An 11942-nucleotide genomic window follows, 5' to 3' on the forward strand; every position below is an offset into this window, starting at 1 on the left:
CCAAAAATTTAAATTTTCACCACTTCCTGTGGGCGGGCTTTAGGATGGGTTGGTCCCTCCAGCGCTTGTGGGTAGGGACCGCGAACCGGCGACGAGGGCCCCCAACAGAGTGACAGGGGTGACAGGTGTGCAGGCCGGTGATCTGGCGGGGGCAGCAGCAGACAGAGGTTCGAGGCTTGGCCACAGCGGAGAGATGTCTCAGCCGCCAGGGGGAGCACAGCAAAAGGCAGGGGGAGACGAAGCGACATCTGCCGACCGTGACGTGACCTCTGGGGCTTCAGGAAAAGAGTAGCAGGGGACCAGGTGAGGAACTGTGTCTGGTGGTGCTCCGGCTTGATCTCTAGGCCCAGCGGCTGGGGGTCTGGGCACTCTGGTAGGGTGTCCAGGAGCACGGGGTGAGGGTCCTTCTGGTTCTGGTGTTGACCTCACCCACCTCTGGAACATTAACTGCAGCTCTGTTGATTCCGGCTCTGGAAGCCCCTTTTCTGCCCTCCACTGCCTGTTGCTCTCCTCCTGAGCAACAGCAGCCTGTTTCATTGCCTGAATCATCTCTCGCAGCTCTTCCATTTTTCTTTTTTTTTTTTTTTTTACTGTGTTGGGTCAGTAGGGCTCGTTTTTACCACTGCCACCATATGTCAAATCAACAGTACGAAGGTCACTCTTGAAATCAGGATGGATGGACAATGACACCGGTGCCTTCTTCCAGTTCTGTTGTCAATTCAACACTTGTCTTCTTTCTATTCCTTAAGGATATTATCTTCAAGTATTGCTCATCCTTGTTAGACAGCTTTTTAGGTCTTCCAGTCCTGGGATCGTCCATACCTATGCAGATTACTCAATTCATAGTCATTTACAGGAGGGGATATTTCAATGTCCATGTCTGCTTACTAAGTATGAAAAGAACAAATCTGAATATCGTGAGGAGGAGAGCTTCATGCGTTGCCATGAAGATAAAAACATTCAACAAGAGAAACGAATCCACGTGTTGTCGCGCACATTCTGAATTACGCCGTGCATTAGCTACTTGTTCATCTGGTTACCTTTCCAACACACGCACGCACGCACACACACAAAATTATATAAAATATAATTTCTAATATAAGTTTTACTGCTTAGAATTTATATTTGTGTGTGTGTGTGTGTGTGTGTGTTTATGGAACATCTAAAAGTTACATTTCATTAACACTAGAACCGCCTTTTACAATACATGTTTTTTATTATTGAATATAACCTACAATATTCAATTTTATATATATATATATATATATATATATATATATATATATATATATATATATATATATATATACAGCTCTGGAAAAAATTAAGAGACCACTGCAAAATTATCAGTATTTCTGGTTTTACTATTTATAGGAATGTGTTTGGGTAAAATGAACATTTTTGTTTTATTCTATAAACTACTGACAACATTTCTCCTAAATTCCAAATAAAAATATTGTCATTTAGAGCATTTATTTGCAGAAAATGACAACTGGTCAAAATAACAAAAAAGATGCAGTGTTGTCAGACCTCGAATAATGCAAAGAAAATAAGTTCATTCTGAATTACGCCGCACATTAGCTACTTATTCATCTGGTTACCTTTCCAACACACGCACACATACACACACACACACACACACACACACACAAAATTATATTAAATATAATTTCTAATATGTTTTACTACTTTATTTATATTTGTGTGTGTGTGTGTGTTTATGGAACATCTGAAAGTTACATTTCATTAACACTAGAACTACCTTTTACAATACATGTTTTTTATTTTGAATATACCCTACAATATTCAATTATATATACAGTATATATATATATATATATATATATATATATATATATATATATATATATATATATATATATATTGAAAAGCATGTTTTGTCTGGGGCTTTCTGCTAATGTTCTTTCAATAGTTGGAGGAACTTTTTACTAGCTTGAAGGAAAGAAAATGGGACACAGCCACCCAGTGGTGTTTGTGTGGTACTGCAACAGAGCCTGGTCTGAGTTGGCAGGTTAGCCATGTATTACCTAAAGGCAGTGCTTTCTTTAGACACCACCACGAAACCATTAGCAATGCCACAATGACATAATATCCTTGGGGTCCAAACCTCTAGTCTTTATCTTTAAATTACAATTCATAATATAAAACTAAAAGGGCAGCCACACATACAATACTGCAGCACCACAGAAATTCAAGGCGATTAACAACACATTTGTAAAATGTATTAACAGGTATAAACGCATTATAAACTTCAGAACTTTCTTCTGTTTCACTGTCAGGTAGTTGATCGCAAGAACATTCAGACAAAGGGTTTGATAATAAGCTTTTTACTCCATTGATAAAAGCACATTTGCAATTCTGAAAGGAAAAGGAAGGAAAATAAACCAATGAAGAGTTACACACTAGCAGATCACAGTGATGTATGTTACAGGGCAGACTTTCAGTTTCTCCCCCTGATGTGTCCTACAACTGTAATTAAAAAAAGTAAACAGTTAAAAAAAAATACTGGTTGTTTATCAACGCAATAAAACCCTCATTATGTTTAACTATGATATATGACTGACTTCATACTCTTATAAAAGTTTACTATAGTAAAAGTCTAGCAAAGTGTAATGCAGCATAGTTAATAATAAAGCAGAAACCATGGAAAAGCATAGCTAAGCATTGTAAAGAACTGCGAGATATAGTAAGCATATTAGTAAACATGGCAAACCATGGTAGACTATGGTAATGGTAAATGCATATTATAACAATGAAAAAAGCATGTACAACTGCAAAACTACCGTGCAAAAATACTGTGGTACATTTTTATAAGAGTACTTCCTGACCCAGTCAACTGACAGACATGTCATATCCTCAAATTAAGCTTCTGTTGTTTCAAATTCCTTTACAGATTATGAAATATGCATTATATAATTATATAATAGATATGTACCCCTACAACCCCACATAAAGTTGTGCCCATGAGAATACTGCAGTTCTGATGCACTGGTATGGTAACTAAAGCCATTACATGCCATATCTACTGCGCTGTGCTCTCAATATTGTGCCTTTTGTTAAATCTGTATTTTAATGTCATTTTATTTTGTAGTTTGGAATAAGTGATTAGTTTTAAAGATACAGTGAAACATGTGTATGCCCTTGACCTTGTGAGAAATAAACAAATATGCCAGTGGCCAAAAATCATTGAGAAGCACAGTGTTTGGGAGCAGGAATGAGCTGATGAAAAGCTCTGGGTACAGCCCCTTCCCTGCCTATTAGATGGATGGCTGTAGTGCTGTGTAATAATTACAAGGTTGTGCTCTCTCCTTTCAAGCTGGATCTAGCATATCATCTCCAGATTTGTAACATTGTTTGGCCCTCTTTTATAACTTGTAAAGATCTGGCATATCTCTCTTTGGCAATCTATTTGACACATGCTGCGAAAGAAGATGAGGTGCCTCGCTTCCATTTGATCTATGGCAGAGCAGGCCTTTGGTATTCTGGAAATACTTTGCTAGATGTCTCGATCAAGCCAATGCAATTCTTCAGCGTGATCGTTCAATGGCGTGTGACTGGCTGCAGTATACTGCGTTTAGGCACTAAAACCCAACACAGCTAGACAGTTGAGCCAATATCTCGAAGTAAAGGCACTTAACAAACCACAAGATCAGTTATGTAGCAGGATAGCCCAACTGGAGCCTATTAAAGCTATTTTGAACTGCTGAACAGCGTGAATAAAGACATATATATGAAGATTTTTTCAACTGCCTCATTTTTACTGCTTGCAACTAAAGCCAAGCCCCTGAGTGAGACAAGCTGTGAATTTTATTCCAGTTTGGTATACTGGCAGATAACATTGGCATTTATTATGTATGTCATGGCAAAGTAGCACAGCAAAGGGTAGAGAAACACACTGAAAGCATGCTGAAGCAAAGGCAATCACAGTAAATGTACAGTATAAGCAAGGGTATCTGCTAGATTACTGTGTCAACCATTAGGAATAATAATAAGAAAACAAAACATAAACAGACAAGCTTGTTTAACTAGTCAAAATCCCAGGGTCGGATCTTTTACAGTAGCCTGGAGCCCTGCTTTTGGTTTAAAGTGTTGTGTTCACTGGTTAGTTTATAAGTGTGGTGTTCATAACTGATGTTGCACTGAAAATAATCTACAAAATCGTCACCCCGACCATTAAACATATTAAATCAGTTTACAGAGATTCATTTTTATTTTATTTTACTGCTTTGGGGTGTACCAATGCTACAATTAATATCATACAGGGCATATAAGATAATTGATTAATTGACTGTTCACAAGATTGATTAATACAAATATATCGTAAAGTGTAGAAAGGTGCGATAGTTGCTTAGGCCCTACAACATCCATCCTACTGCAGTCTTTTGCAGGCTCTATTAGTAATTTGTTATTTAGGATAAGTACTAATACTAAATGTCTATTCTGTGTTCTCATGCCACTCTGTGGTTTTAATGGATATTCTCCTGGTTTAATACATAAATAAACATAATGAAAACATACATAAGAAGAGCCAAAAGCAATTGGCAGCTTCTGCTCTACCTGATGACAAAGTAGGCTTGTTTTCAGGCAGTAGAGAGTCCAACATACACTCTGTGTAAACATTTCCAGAAACCTACAGTTGCTCCACTCAGTAAAACCCCACGCTGCATTAGATAGTCTGGCACAGGGGACAGTGCTGAAAGTGTCTCTACTGACTGAAAAGTATTTCCTGGGAGGGTTGTATTATTTAATTATGCTCCAATTGGTTTATATTTATACACACAGCTGCCAATGGGCTTAATGGTCTTTCACTCAGGGTGTGTGTAACAGGTGGAGGCTGGGACTTAACCTGCGACTCCACAATCGTAATGGCAGTGCATCACACAACACTGCCCGTTACATCTGTCAAATATCAACTGCCTCTTATAAAAAGTAATTAGTAGGGTTCTGTACAAAATGACTACTGTTATGGCCGAATAGATATTGCTTCATTTACATGGCAATCAGATTTCTGCATAGAATACAGTACTGTACCATATAGTAGACTACGGTTCTTCCCTTCCTTATGGTGGATTCAATTGACCCAAGCATGGAATGGATCGCTTAAACTGTCAGCTGCAATGCCAGGTTTAAAACAGTGCCTTTTCCAGATATTTTCAAAGCAGTTCCTCCAGCCTTTAATAGTGTTTTGAAAGTAGAACTAAGCAATATAAATAAGGCCTCTTAAGAACTACATTTTTTATTTCTCACTTTTGTTAATTAAAGACTGGAGTCTGTGAAAATAAAAAAGAAAATGACAAATTGAAGCATGTCTATCAGACACAACAACAGTAGAGATGTGTTCTTAAAAGAAACATAGCTGGTTGCTTTGTTACATTAACATTTCATTTTTCCTTTGAATAATAAATAAATACTAAAAGCATTAAACCACTGGTACCAGAAGTAGCACTGAACTTTTGCAATAGCATTTCAATTTGATTGTTAACAGATTATCATGATATTTTTTAGGCTCCTGTTTTGACAAGATTAATGTGAATCTATGAAGGCTAGAAATACAAGTTATTTCCCTTTGGAAGCTTATTGGTTGCCTCATGCAGTGACACAACTCAAAGCTTTTCAACCTGTGACAGAGAAAGAATGAATCCTGGTTATAAATCTCCCTCCCAACCTGTGAGTGTGCTGTGTAAAGGGAACAGATTGCCCTGGACTGGATGGCCTGACAATTAATTCCCAGGGATAAAGAGGGCGGAGCTACGGTACACCAAGTCATCCACCTGGAAGGGAAGCGATGTGGCAACCTCGGATATAAGGAAAAAGATGCTCGGGAGCGTAACTACTCTGTCATAGAAAAGGAATGTCTGGCCATTAAATGGGCCACTCAGACCTTTCGCTACTACCTCAGATGGTTAAGCACGATGAAGCATAGCAATGCCCAGATAACTCAGTGGTATCTGGCGCTGAAACCCTTCATGTATTTCATGACACACCGTGCAGGGAAAGATCATCAAAATGCGGATTACTTTTCCCGGGAGGGGGGTATAATGGGGAAAGTAGATTCAGCCGAGTGTTCCTTCAGCTCCACTCTGAGCGGTGGGATATGAGAGCGAATGAATCAAAATATTTAGGATTCATAATGGGAAAGGGTAGATTGAAACCGGTGGTTTCTAAAGTCCAGGCTTTATTGGAAGCACCAATACTGACCACTAAAGCCCAGGTGAGATTATAGGGTTATGTGAGGCTCCATTTTAAAACGGCTTCGATATGAAAATTAAAAACAAACGATCGGATACAACTTAATATTTTTATTTAAAAACATCATACATAACTTTTTCAGAGCAGAAACACTGTATTTACATTGAAAATTATTTTTTTTCTTATTTTTTTCAAAAAAGAGCACATATACATAGACATGAAAAACTGTAATAAAATAAACTTTACGCAATAAACTTCTATTTAAACAGGTGTAGAAAGCTGTATGCACATATAAAATTATAAAACATAAATAACTAGTTATAAAAATAACATAAAATATAACATAACTTATGCAACGTGAAAGCGCTTTGAGTGAAACAGAGTTCAAAGGCTCTGTCTCTGTTCAGAGTTCTATTCCTATTGCATTTAGCAACCTGGCATTGTCTTATTCCGTGTGCCAGTGGGCGCAGCGCTGGCTGAAGGTTGAGGGGCATTTGCCAGCCGGCTTTCGTGTCTCTTGTCATAATGTTTCTGCCGTAGCTCCAGGGCTAGCTGCAAAATGAAGTCCCTCCGAGTGATTGTGTTGCCGGTGCACTCCTTGTTCAAAACCAAAGCGTTGATAGCTGCCAGGTCCAAAACATTATAAAAAACAGCCATTTGAGTGCCATTTGATCCAGTATAGCCACACCATCCTTTGTTGCGTTGTAAAATGCAACAGTCTCTGGCTTTCGTTTAGCATCAGTCCCGATGGTCACTGATTTGTGCAGAGAGCTTAGAATAAGCACTTTTCTTTTTTTTTACATCTGCACACACTCCACAGGGTGGCACAGTCATTCTGCCTGAGGAGTGTTGTGGAGTGCAGGGGGGCTCGCATGGCTTGAGCTGTTGGTGGTAACTCTCGCTTTGCCTTGTTCACAGTCCCTACCAAGGTGTTTTTTTTCTTCTTCAACCCAAATGGAGAGAAGTAAAAAATTGCCAGTGGTGACATTTTGTCTTTTGCTCCATCAGCCTCAGCACAACGCTGTCTCCCAGTCTCTCACCAGCAGGGCGCATTTCATCCTTTCCCAGGTAGGGGAAACCATTTACAAGGTATTTGGAATCCAGAATTTCATGCCAAACTTGTATGTTTTTTTGCCCATGTACTGTGTCCAGCGACAGCGTGCCTTTGTGGGAAACAGCTGCTCATCCATGGTGATGTTAGATCCAGGCTTATAGCAGGCAATGCTATTTGTGATGAAGCTGTCCCAAACCTCTGATGCCATGCCATGGTTCTTCTCAAATCAAAACGTATGAATCTCAGGATTTCCCGAAAGCGATTCCGTGACATTGTTTCCTTGAAGAAGAAAAGACCCCACTCTTGTGACTAGTAGCTCTCCACATAAAGCGTCAGACAAAACATTTTCTGACGTGCGTTTTCTCAAAGCCTCATCACCGGGATTTATAATTTTCCAAACAGTCCCGTCTTTGCCCGTCTCCTGAATTACGCTTGGAGAAGTTGATGCAGCAGGTGCAGTTGTACTTGGTGCTGAAGTGGCAGATACAGGAGGAGCTGCAGGGACAGCAGCTGTTTCTCCAGTACTGGATCTGGATCTGCCACGGCCACAACCTCTCCCTCTCCCCCTGGTCGGTACTTGTTGTGTTTGACCTGCAGGTAAATCCGACTCGGTGTTCTCATTTTTACTGTTGGAACTGCTGGTTTCGACAGACCAGGATGCGTCGCTGTCGTTATCACTCACCCTGCCATCAGACTCTCTTTCAGCCAAATCTTGTAACAGTTCAAGCACTTCTTCCGTATTCAACACCATTTTGATGAAGGGCAACCATCTGTGTGCATGGGGAGTGGCCACTCGGGTCAAAGGGAAATTGTAAACACCTGTGAGTTAGCGATTGGTGTTTCCATGACTCCAGGGGCGGGACCACTGGTACAAAAGGGATCCGTTTTTGTGCTTGGAAAGGTGGTTAAGGAGGAGGGGCGAAATCGACAGTCTGGTGAGGTAGAACCTGTTTGTTATTGTAAAAATAACATATCTTTTTTTGTTTCCTCTTCTTTTTCTTTATGACTGCAAACTTTTAACTCACGAAGCCTGGGCACTCACGACGGAGCACGTCCTGGAAAATCGATTTCGCCCTCATGTCATCCATCCCTCACAGTTTTGTTTTGTTTTGGATTCAAGAAATAAAACTTAATTCTTATTTCACCTGCAAATGTTGTGCTGTTGTCACCTTATCACCACAGCCTTACAATGCTATAATGTGCTACAATGCAAGTCCTGAATGTGCCCTACACTGCTACAATGCAAGCCATGAATGTGCCCTACAATACTACAATGCAAGCCATGAATGTGCCCTACAATACTACAATGTGCAACAATGCAAGTCCTGAATGTGTCTAACAATGCTCCAATGTGCAACAATGCAAGCCATGAATGTGTCCATATACAATAAGTCAGCAGTAAAGATCAGTTTCCTGCGTCCTCTTGTTATTGCTATTATGTGACAAATGCTTAGAACTTTCTTTTTTTTTTTAATAAATGTACTATGTGCTGCTTCCTTTCTGACAAAATCAGAACACGTGTTCATTGAAACTGTACAGTGTCCTGTTATCCTGTGATAATCCCAATGCAAGTGAAAAGCACAGATTTCACTTGTCATGTAATGAAATACTTTATGTTTAGAAAACACTTAAATATAATAAAATATTTATTTTGCTGTACCATGTTGTCTCTCTTTTACTGTACTATGCTTTACCATGTTATACTGCAGTAAACTTTTATCACAACATAAACACAACAAAGGTAACACTTTAGCTTAGGGATCTGTTATAAGTGTTTTTTATATACAGTAGAAAAAAAATCATGTATCAATATATATTTTGTATTATACAGGTATATTATATTTATATTATATATGTTTGTATATACTACTACATTCTCAAAGCTATTTCATTTTAACCATCATTAGCAACATTTTTTTTTTCAGAAAGAAAACACACCCACTTTAGTTACTAAACCAGAAATAAACAGCTAAGACTTTTAGTTCAGGGACTTGAATGTAGTGTTGAGTTTTTTCTTATTCTTTGTAGATGTTTAAGTGTTTTTTCCATTCAGAAAAAAATAATCACAATTTGGAGTAAATAGCTTTGAGAATCTAGCCCTATATGTTTTATATTATATAATGCTGTACAGTTCTTATGTTATGACGACAATATATTTCACAAGACTATTGTATTTCAGTGCTTTATTATTTCTAATCATAAACTATACCTGTTGATTGCATACAGATCCCAAGACTAAAGTTTTACCAAAATTAAGAAATAAATTGGGAAAAGAAAGAGATAGAACTATATTTTCCGTAAGATTCTTCCCTCGACCCTTATATTCTGCCGGCTTTATCTCTTTTTTCAGAGCTTCAATAAACAAAAGACTTGAGTCAGAAAATAATTCTATCAATTAATCAAATTAATCTTGTAGTCTTATTTACAACCCCCATGGCACAGAATCCAACACGCGGCTGTGCGATCTCTCACTGACAATGTTCTCTGCAATCTTCTATAGTTTACAATCAAGGGGAATTGCAGGTTCAAAGAGACAGCACTGGACTCTTCATTTACTGAGGGTTCTGTTTGGGGTCAAGTCCTGCAATTACTGGGTTATTAATTTTAGCCAATTCTACAATGCCCATTTAATTGCTAACTTAAATGGGTTGTAGCTAAAAAAAATCGTACATTTGTGCACTTCCATTCACTTATAGTTATCATATGATATCTCAAACTTGTATTTTCAATCTAAAACTGGTGCTACATCAGGTAAAAGAAGGTTCTGAGTCTGCTTGCATTGCCTTCAAGGAAATGTGTTGCACTTGCACTTCCTAGGTCATTTCACTTCAGCAGTCTCCAGGAACAAGCATCTTACTGTAGCTGCAAAGCAAGTCAATCATTAGGGGAAGCAGCTGGTTGGTTACTACTCATAGGAAAGGTGTGGGGACAATTTCACTCTCCAGGTGAAATAAGATCCAATGGTTGTAGCACATTTGTAAATGTCCAAAAACACCTGTCATTATTTCAAATTTACTTTTTTAATAGAACGGAATTCACCTCATGGCCACATGTTAAATCTGCATTTTCTTCATGCCATGACAATTTTAGGGATTGATTTGATCAACCTATGCCCTGCCGAGATAAGCCACAGTTGGAATTGTTTAGAGCATTTTACAGCACATCCTGGGATTACCCCTAGCAATCCTGGAGGGTTCCCTTTGTACCGTAAAATTCTCTAATAAATAGCAAATGTAATGTATCCAGCCCCGTGTGGTGTATTTAATTGATATAAACCGTGGCATATCTAAGTACTTTTTAGTCTTTATACTTCATTTTCCACATATTTTCAGATTTACAACTGGTGTTAAAGAAGTGCTAACCAAGACTTTAAAATCCATTTTTATAGATTTATAGATTTATTAGCACTAACAACATTGTATTTATTATTTAGTAAGATCAAAACATAATGCTGTTCTCACACTTTCTGTAACTAGACCTATTTCATATTGTCCTTTTACTCCTAAATTACATTTATTTTCATATTTCATGTCCCTTCAACTGGGATTTGTCAGTTCTATGAAGAACCATTTTCAAAGCAATTTAAATAGGGAAAGCGGAAAGTCCATGCCATGCCTCTGTGCAGTGCTGAATATCTTGGTTATCACTCCTTTAAGAGTTCATTAGGCACACATTCTAATCATATCAAAGTACTGCCTTATTGATGTATCAATCAGCAAATAAGATGGATGCATGAATTGAAATAGAAAACGTGACAATTGCTTTGCGTATCTGCTGTTTACAAGCTCCATCATGCTGTATTGTAACACAAAGTCACAGAAGGGCTTGTTTTTTCTTGTTCTTATGAACAACGTATAAAGTAATTCTAGGAAAAAATATTTCAATACTCAAAGGTGGCGTTTACATGCACAAGTCATGACAGTTTTCCGTACTTTTCAGGAAATGCGTTGCTATGCAGTTCTGATCGTCCATACCTATGCAGATTACTCAATTCATAGTCATTTACAGGAGGGGATATTTCAATGTCCATGTGTGCTTACTAAGTATGAAAAGAACGAATCTGAATATCGTGAAGAGGAGAGCTTCATGCGTTGCCATGAAGATAAAAACATTCAACAAGAGAAACGAATCCACGTGTTGTCGCGCACATTCTGAATTACGCCGCGCATTAGCTACTTGTTCATTTGGTTACCTTTCCAACACACACACGCACGCATGCACACACACAAAATTATATAAAATATAATTTCTAATATAAGTTTTACTGCTTAGAATTAATATTTGTGTGTGTGTGTGTGTGTGTGTGTGTTTATGGAACATCTAAAAGTTACATTTCATTAACACTAGAACCGCCTTTTACAATACATGTTTTTTATTATTGAATATAACCTACAATATTCAATTTTGTATCTATATATATATATATATATATATATATATATATATATATATATATATATAGCCCTGCTGCAAATTTGCGCTATTCCTTTAAATAAAAATGTTTTATTTCTTGTAACATAGTTAGAATGCACCAGAATCACATTTACTAGCTTGCTACACCTAAACACAATTCTATTGGACAGGTTTCCCCTCTGAACCAATTAGCCAACAGGTAGTGGAATTTGGGGGTGGAACTTAGCGTTTTGATTGGGTTTGTGTGAGAGAGAGAAAGAAGGTT

The sequence above is a fragment of the Acipenser ruthenus genome, chromosome 19 (genome assembly GCF_902713425.1).
Source record: "Acipenser ruthenus chromosome 19, fAciRut3.2 maternal haplotype, whole genome shotgun sequence".
Taxonomy (NCBI): Eukaryota; Metazoa; Chordata; class Actinopteri; order Acipenseriformes; family Acipenseridae; genus Acipenser; species Acipenser ruthenus.